At 36.3% G+C, this 9,202-nt stretch overlaps 1 pseudogene; it reads left to right on the forward strand.

The window, feature by feature from the left end:
- The first annotated feature begins 7,157 nt into the window (after positions 1-7,157).
- LOC145674258 (protein GVQW3 pseudogene) lies at positions 7,158-7,466 on the forward strand (annotated as a pseudogene).
- The last annotated feature ends 1,736 nt before the right edge of the window (positions 7,467-9,202 follow it).

The raw sequence follows: 9,202 nt of genomic DNA on the forward strand, positions 1-9,202 counted from the left end.
CGTACCTAATGATGCAGTTCTTTCTAAGCCAATGTCAAAACCAGTTTATCTTCTTCTTAATAATAATTAAAACCGCTCTTTTCTCGTCTACCATGTCTAACACCCTCTCATTCGTTTTCTTTGCGACACTGCTATTTTTTTTCCATTTTTCTTGAAATAAAACAAATATATTCTAAAAATCCTAGCTCCAAAAACATCTGGCAAAAAAAAGAAGAATTTGTAAAACACTATAGCTTGAAAACCTCCGGCCCTAGTTCAGTCAATTTACCGAATTGCATAGAAAATAATAGTATGGACTCTATCGGGAATACCCATGTTTCAAGTTGCTGAAGTACACGCATAAGTTTCGCAAATGAAGTAGACGTATGGCGAAATAATTGCTAAGTACAAGTGATAATTAAGCTTTGTTAAACACAGCAAAAAAGAATTCTGCGGAACATACATTTGTGAATGAATAAGCTTCCGTTTGTAATAAAGAATTAATAGTGTCTAAATATTTTCGCCTAGGTGTATAAGCAACCCGCCACTCTTTAATGTTTTGAGGATTGCATATTAGCGTTACGCGAAATATACACTAATAAACGAATGTCACAGCTAACGTGATCGTTACCCGTAAAGTGAACGAGTTGACTTCACTAAATAACCGCGATAACCTAACTAGCTTTTTTTTTTTTTTTAATTTTCGTTCAAGAATTACCGTGCGCATTAACGGACAACACACTAATATTACAGTCTTATAACAACGTGTAAGTGGGTTTTCTCGGGGTACTCAACTTTCCTTACACATTCCCATTCCACGGATACTTCCATCATCATTAACTTTCCTTAATCATCCCTCTCGCTAAGCCTAAAAGGCATAAGCGTGGGACGTTAAACTGAACGTTTTCATTTTATTAGTATGACACTAAGAACTTGTAATCTACATGTGTTTAGTAGAGAACAAATACATGCCATTTCCTTTCTCTGTTGTTGAAATGAAATGAAATACTTCAGTTTAAAGTTCCACGAATATGCTCTTTATGCTAAGAGAGGCAGGTGAGTAAGGTAAGTAAATGATAACGGAAATATCGGTAGAATAAGAAAGTGGGAGGAAACCGAAATCTCCTGAGAAAACCCACCTCAAACATATTTGGCCAGGGATTGAACTAGGGTTCCAACGCACCGGAGGTAAGCGCTTTACCACTGTGCCCCTACGACAAGGTTTGAAGCATGAAACCGACTTGGAGGAATTGTGGACGAAGAGAAACGTTAGCTTCTTCGTTGATTTCTCAGTGTTGTCAAGTCGTGACAGATAAGTTTCGCACTGTCTAATCGACGGTTGACAAACATCAAATTCATCCTTGGATATAACCTAACAAATACCTAATATTACGTAAGAAATGCATTACTAAAGCCTGTGACAAACATCTTGGCATTTCAGCTAAACGAATAAAACGCAAGCTCTGGCGCGACATTGCCAAGTGGTAAAGAGGTGTGGCTATGGCTAAGCAGACAAACTACTGCGCGATCAGGTGACAGGGGTAGACGTGGATGTATACAAAATAAACGTGGCAATACCGCTGGCCTCTCATTTGCTAGCAGCATTTAAAGGGAACTTGGAGCTCCGCCTTCAAATGCCAAGATGTTTGTCACGCCGTTCAGTTACGGGTTAGACAATCTGGACGAAACGAATACATACCACTTGCTTTAGATAGATCATTTCCGTCAATGAACTCGAATTCTAAATTTTGACCCCCAACTTCCTGACCAAAATTAATGGTGATCCGTCAAGTTCTTCTTGAGACTTTCTTGTCTTCTGGACGCACAGAGAAAGTAAATATATAACCTCTGTTCAGAAAGTTAGGTGAATTACGTCATGCTGTTTGAGGTCGTAAGCCAGACTCACAACTCGGAATTATTCCAAAACCTGATCGAAATTATGCTAGATTCGGTCAAATTATGCTAGATCCACATAATTACTAATTCCAAAGTTTTTAAAGGAAAAAACGAAATTGAGATACGATAACGTAACTTAAAATAAACAGAGCGCAAGAATGCAAGGATAGAACTCAATACTTCATGCACCAAATTTTTAACTCAACTAAACTAGTGCAGTCGTTGCCAGACTCACAGCTTGGAACTATTCTGAATAGTCCGATCTTTCATGTTAAGAGCAGGAGGAAATTGGCTTCTATGTTTGTTTACATATTTTCAAAAACAATGACCTTGCAGTTGTAAAGGTTGGTTTTGGTCAAATTTATTAGATATGTAAATTTGACCTCGATTCCTGAATATGAACATGTGATAATTATCATAATGACATGCATTATGCTCGGGTTCGCCAGACCTGAATAAATTAATATGTAACTTTATATTTGCCTACCAAGGCTGGGCTCTTGATGGTTTGTTTCCGAAGATTGCACCGGTGCGATAGTAAGCTAAATCATGGAAAGCTGAAGTTAACGCCGCGGGGCTTGAACCTCAGGTCTCCAAGACTAATGTTTAATTAGCGATTAACAAAGCGTAGAGAAATTTAAAGGTAATATTTCTAATGATATACAGATCTCGAAGTCCTACTTTTCCCCCAAAACGGTATTACCAGGGCGCTAGGAAAAAGTAGTTGCGCAGCTAATTAGAATTTAAATAAAACAAAATAAACATATGTTTTACGCAACCTCCACAGAACGGTCACACGCTGCAAAGCTGAAAGAAAATTTTCTCGCTAATGCAGTTTTTATGGGACAGACTGTGCTGACTACCACTTGGAGAGACAAGTATATTTTTGAATAAAAATTCAATTGCTGAATGCTACAATAGATTTTAGATTTATTGAAAAGATATAATAGAAATAAATCAAATCGAAATAATTCAAAATAACTCAAATTAATTATGACTGTGGTGGTCAGTTCAGGCATCTCCCAAATTACTGGTAATGTCAGGACAAACCAAAAGATACTTTTACCATGTCTAGCAGGGGTGAGGAATTTAAATCTACTTTGCTTAAATAACAAAAGTTACACAGAAATTTGGTAACAGCAATAAAATTTTAATTAAAAATAAAGGTAGTTACTAGTGAAGGAATACCAATTTATAGTAGTCAACAATAAAATAAAAAAAAAGTTAAATAACAGAAGAAAAACAAATCTTTTCAACAGGAATCAATACCATTGTTTGCTTTTTGAAAATGTTAATGACAATACCTGAATTATTTTTATGGAATCAGAAGGATTCCACCTGAGAACGTTAAATAGAGAATTTAGTTTCTTATCTCAGCATACAATTATGTGATTTCCTGAATCATTTCATACTTCTGATTAACAGTTCCTTTTTTATTAATTTCCAATTAAGGCTCAAAAAATACAATTAATCTGAATTGCTATCATATATGTTTTTGAATAATTTCTAACAGTAAATTATATTTTAATTTCTCTGCTTATAACTAAACAGTGGCAAACAGAATGTTATTACTTAAATTGAAGTTTATTTATCACCTCCAGATATTATTATTAAAGAAGAATTTAAAAAATAGAATAGAAAAAAATGAAAAGACTGTAGAGAAGTTATGATTGGACAATTTTGATTTATTTTAAAAGTCATGACTTGCTAGCGAATGGGAATGGAAACGTGAAATTATAGAAAAGATACAATAGGATAGAAGTGCACTTGTGGATCTTAACATTCATATATATACACATATATCATATAGCTAAATATTCATACATATAAACATTCAAATCATTATTCAATTTTATCTAAACAAATTACTAAAGAAAAATCAACGTTAATTACCATATAAACAAGCAATAAAATACACATATAATATTGATACAAATTAATTGGGATATCGATTGGACATTATTTTGAATCAGTTGACTTTTTGTCTTCAGTAATCAGAGTCCGTCTGTTCAATGGGTCGCTTAATTAGATACTTATCGAGGAATTATCCTAACTTTTGTATATATTATTTAATTTACCGACAGGCCGAAACTCTTGCTTTTACAAAAACCTTTGTAGATGCGCAACTACAATTAGTTTCCGTTTACAAAGTGCCTATCATCAAATAACTAATAACATTGAATTTATGTTTTATTCAAAGTGCAACTCTCAAATGTGCATTTCCACAGACATGAATATTATTCTAAATATTAGCACTCGATAGGCTACAAATATGCTTCTTATTCTGACCTTTTCTTCATTAATTATGTAACAGAAAGTCTTAGTTTATGATGAGGAGTTAAGAACTCAAAATCTTATGCAATAAAGTGATTTCTTCAATAAAATAAAATAAAATAAAATAAATCGATAAAATAAAATGGATCACTGACATGCAACTGCATTTGTGGTTATTGGATGAAAGTTAAGGCACGTTAATTGTTCATTCCGTGTGGGAACGGAGAATCAAACAACACCAACAGTCTCGACCCGATTGGGGAACGAAGTAAAGAAATCGACGGATGACATCTGCCAAAATAGTCCGGCCTTGAGTCATAATGGGGAAGAAATAAAATAGCTATATTTCCTACCTTCTCACTGCAACTGCTCGCCATTTCTTTTTATGACTGCTTCTTACCAGGCACGTACTTTCTTCTTTGCGTCAAACTTGTTAAAAATGTAGCACTGGCACTTAGCTTCTCCTGCTTCTTTCCATCTGGGCCATGCTTCCGTCACAGTTCTATGGTTGAAGTCCTTACTTTGGATCCCGACGCGTGCATCTCCTGGGCTGGATACTCGGCTGGTCGCTCATTTGCCTCTTCACAGAGCATATGCTAGGGCTCCCATGGGATGTAGATGTTTGATTCTGTTCTCCTATGGAGTTGGCTGATACTTTCCACTATGTTGTCTATTCAAAACATGTGCAGCCTTTTCTATTGTTGCTAGAAGGACAGACATTTAGCAACCGATTATCAACTAGTTCGTTCGCCGCCACTATCAACTAGTTTGATCACCGCCACTATCAACAAGTTTGATCACCACCACTTCTGCTTTTGATAACACTTTTTCTTAAAGGAAAAATAATTCGAAAAATATTTATTAATGTAGTCTACAGTGTTTGAACGATATTAATCAATAGGAAATGTTAGCTGGTAGGCCCCTCACAAAACACCACGACGGCGATGCACTAGCACATAGTTATTAATTAAGAATCACTTAAAAAAAAAAAAAAAGTTCGTCGATATTCGTTAGAGTGTGTGTGTGTGTAGAGCGGCCGTGTGTAATGTTCGACGAATGTATTGCAACTGCCGTAGCTTCTTTCGGTGTTAGGGCGCGTACCTATCTATAAACAAAAAGATCTTTCTTTTCTTTCAAAAAATTTTAAAATTCGCAACTTGGTTTGTTGTGGTGGCGGTTTTCGTTGTTCTCTTTTTAAAAAAAAAAAAAAAAGTTCGGTGTAACGTTCCAGGGTGAGTTTATGACATGCTTACAAAGCTAAAGGATTTCTGAATGTTTCCAATGTAAAAAGGATGTTTTAGCAGTTTCTCGAAGAATTCCTGTTAATTGCTCAGCCTGTGTGTGGACCACGAGGACAGAAAGAAACGGGATCTATTGTCCAGAAAAGTTGGCCTTCCGTTACCTGCGATCGAAGCTGGTTGAATCGCGAAGTAAAGATGTTCATTTAGGAAAAAAAAGAAATGGTGTTCTGGCTAACTCAAATTTTAATATCGAGTTGATTGTACATAATTTACATATGTAATAATAATTACTTCTAGGCGATTGTCACACAGTGAAAAGATTAGAAAACTCTGGGTGGAGCTACGAAAAACTGCATCTCTGGGATGGATTGGGTCAAACACGTGGCGAAAGGCCTTTGAGTCACCTGCATTTGTGTGCTATATGTTTCATTTTAACGTCAAGAAGCTACCGTCTCCAATAATACTCGTTTTCTAACTCATTTTCAGTCACTGTTTTTACTCCCACGCCCCTTCTCTAAAGACATCGGTAAAGGGATAACCTCCGTCGTTTCAAACTTGCTTTGATCAATAAGACTGCCTGTATGGTTTACCGACTGTATGAAGCAATGGGAGAGGATACATTTCTACCGTTCTTTTTCTTCCCAGGACCAAATTCTTTCTCATTTCCAGGTCTTGTGGGTTTTTGATAAACTTGCTGAAATTATGCTAGATTTGGGCAGGATGCTAAAAGCAAGATGTTAGATGCTAAAGACATGCAAATTATGCTATATCTAGGCATCATTGTGCTATATCTGGCACCGCTGGTCGTAAGACTGTGCCAGCACCACATCCCGCACCAAACAGGTCAATACATGTTTGAACAAGTTCCTGAGCATCGGCGCTCCGAGTGCAGTGTTCCCAATTTGGGGGAAAAGTCTCTAAATCTGGAGGATTCGACCTCCACGATAGCGATAGAAAAATACTTTTTTCCCATTGCCGACTTTTTTTTTGGTGATTATTAAATGACGATTTAGTTACTTACAGATTTAGTGACCTTTTGCCGCAAACAACCTGTTCATCTGTAGAGAAACATTATTAGTTCAAAACAGTTTTTATGGTCTTTTTTTTTTTTTTTTTTTTTTTTTTTAGTCAACGCTAGCGATGAAGAGTTTGGGAATACAGTGTACCCACTTCCCCTTAATCCTGCATTATCTGTTACTCTTGCCCTCTAATGGAGAACAATTACAAACTTGATATCCTTTAGTTCGCAGAGCTTCCGTTAAGACACAAGTAATACACCATTACCTATAGCAACGAGATTAGCTATAGATGTGTGAATAAAAAGCAAAGTGGGTGTTTGTTATATTTGTCCTTTGGATCTTTTAATTATTTTGCACTTTTTCTTAAAAAAAAAAAAAGAAAAGAAATGCGTAACGTAAGTACTGTAGGGTTAATTATTTCGGAACTATTATGACTCGAAAATATGAACAAAAGTACCAGAATGATCCCTGAATTTAAGGATTGGTTGCACCCTGTTGACAAAGATGTGAGTAGAATATATTGTTTATTTTAAATTTACAACTTTAAAAACAAATCTTATAGACAACGAATTTCACGAATAACTTCTTTTAGCGACTATTCACCCAAAATTGGAGTCATTTCACCTCTCATTCAGTGACTTTCTGTGTCAATATTTTGGCAACACTGCCCTAATGTACTTATCGTGTGTAAACAACACATTGTAGAGTGAAGATGTGCTCACGGTCGAAACCAAAAAAGAATACCGAAATGCAGCAGCGAATGAATATGCTGTTCTGTTTCAAACTTGGAAAATTAGCGAAAGAGACTCATAATATGCTGACAACAGTCCACGAAGAACGTGCTGTCAGCTCGAAGTGTGTTTATGAGTGGTTCAAACGTTTGCGAGACGGACGGGACACCGTATATGACGCCCCTAGAGCTGACTGCCCTGCAACTGCACGCACCACGAACAACGTACAGAAAGTGAAGGAAGTTTTAACTCAGGATCATGATGTGTGTACGACAGCGGAGGAACTGGAAATTGGTCGAAGGACGGTCCACCTCGTAGTGATCTAGGATTTGAGTAAACGCAAGGTATGCTTCCGACTCGTGCCCCACACTTTGACGCCGGAACAAATTCAAATTCGACTTGACGCCTGTGGAGAATTCATCGACGTGACTGATCAAGATCCAAATTTCCTGATAACTATCGTTGCGGACCACGAGACTTGATCCCTATGGTACGACCCCGAAGGCAAATATCAAAGTATGGAATGGCGGAGTCTAGGGTTTCTGAAAAGCAAGAAGGTGCGAAATGAGAGATCCCGCATCAAGACAATGCTCGTGGTGTTCTTCAACTCTGACATCCATGAAGAATTTCTCCCTTAGAGCACCACGTTAAATGTCACTTGGTACGTGGAAATACTGAATCGTTTGCTGCAACGTATATAGCGGGTATGCCCCCAGTACACAAAGCAAGGCGACTGGATTCTGCTGGACAATGCCCGGCCACACACTGCATTTCTCGTGCAGCAATTCCTGGCTAACATGGGAGTTGTGACACTCAATTACCCATCCTACTACCTAGATTTTTTTCGCTGGACCTTTTCTTGTTCTTCAAATTGAAATCAACACTGAAGAGCCAGAAGTTTTCGGACATTTCGCCATCCAACGTTACGACACAGGTGAAGCCAATTGCTAAAGACGAGTGCACCAGTAATTTCCAGGACTTATTCTACCGGTCTCAGAAGTGCATTACGATCAACGGGGATTACTTCAAATGGCAGTAACTGCAGTTTTAGACAAGCCAACAATCCATTCGAAACATAGATACATGCACCGAACTTTCTGGACAGACTCGTTAATAAACAGTGCTGCTAAACCTAAAAATATTTCCCTACGTTTACACATTCCGGACAAACTTCAAGGAAAATTGGTCAAGCAGTTCTACCTACAGATAACCAAGGCGCCATCTTAAATTACAAACAGAACAGATAACTTAAAATACACTCAAAAGAAGTAATTGTTAATTACGGATCGAAAACGGTATGCGCTAAAAATTAAAAAAAATATATATATATTTCTGTTTCTTTTAAAGATTAAACACAAATGGACATAAGTTTAAAGTAAATAAGTATGTAACAATTACATATTGTTGCCCCATAATAATTTCAATAGGTGTTTATATTCTGAATCTTCTGCAGTTGAATTTAACGCTAATTTTAATAATGGAAAACGTGACGTTATAAAATTTACTACCGGTTGAAGGTCACATAGAAACTAATTTCCAGTGAATGACCGTGAAATCTAATAAACACACAGTAGTTCGTTATTTAATTCCGTTCATTCTATGCTAAATTATTAGATATTGTTCCATAATTACCCTGAAGATGTATTTTTCAATTATGCTTGTTGACAATTCGTGTTATTAAGTCCATTATTATGTGCTTAATAAATTACAGTATGAATGCATATAACACTTAATTGATCCATTCACTTTCAAATGTAATTCTTTCTCGATCTCATTTCTGCATCGAAAGATCTAACATATTTGAGGCAAAAATTTTCTTGTAGGCATTATATCTGGAGAACTGAATATAGTGTAACCAAACCAAAACTATCACTTTATATGATACGCTTATTTCGTAAAAAGTATGAAAACTCGATTTAGGGGACGTTCAAAAATTTTGTGTCTGCAGATCCAAAATATTCTATATATTTAAATCAAAACATTTCTTTTACGTATTATATTTGGAGAACTACATATAGTGTAATCAAACCGAATATCACTTAATTCCGTATGATGTGTGTTA

Source organism: Thermobia domestica, chromosome 17 (genome assembly GCF_964235325.1).
Source record: "Thermobia domestica chromosome 17, izTheDome1.hap1.1, whole genome shotgun sequence".
Classification (NCBI taxonomy): domain Eukaryota; kingdom Metazoa; phylum Arthropoda; class Insecta; order Zygentoma; family Lepismatidae; genus Thermobia; species Thermobia domestica.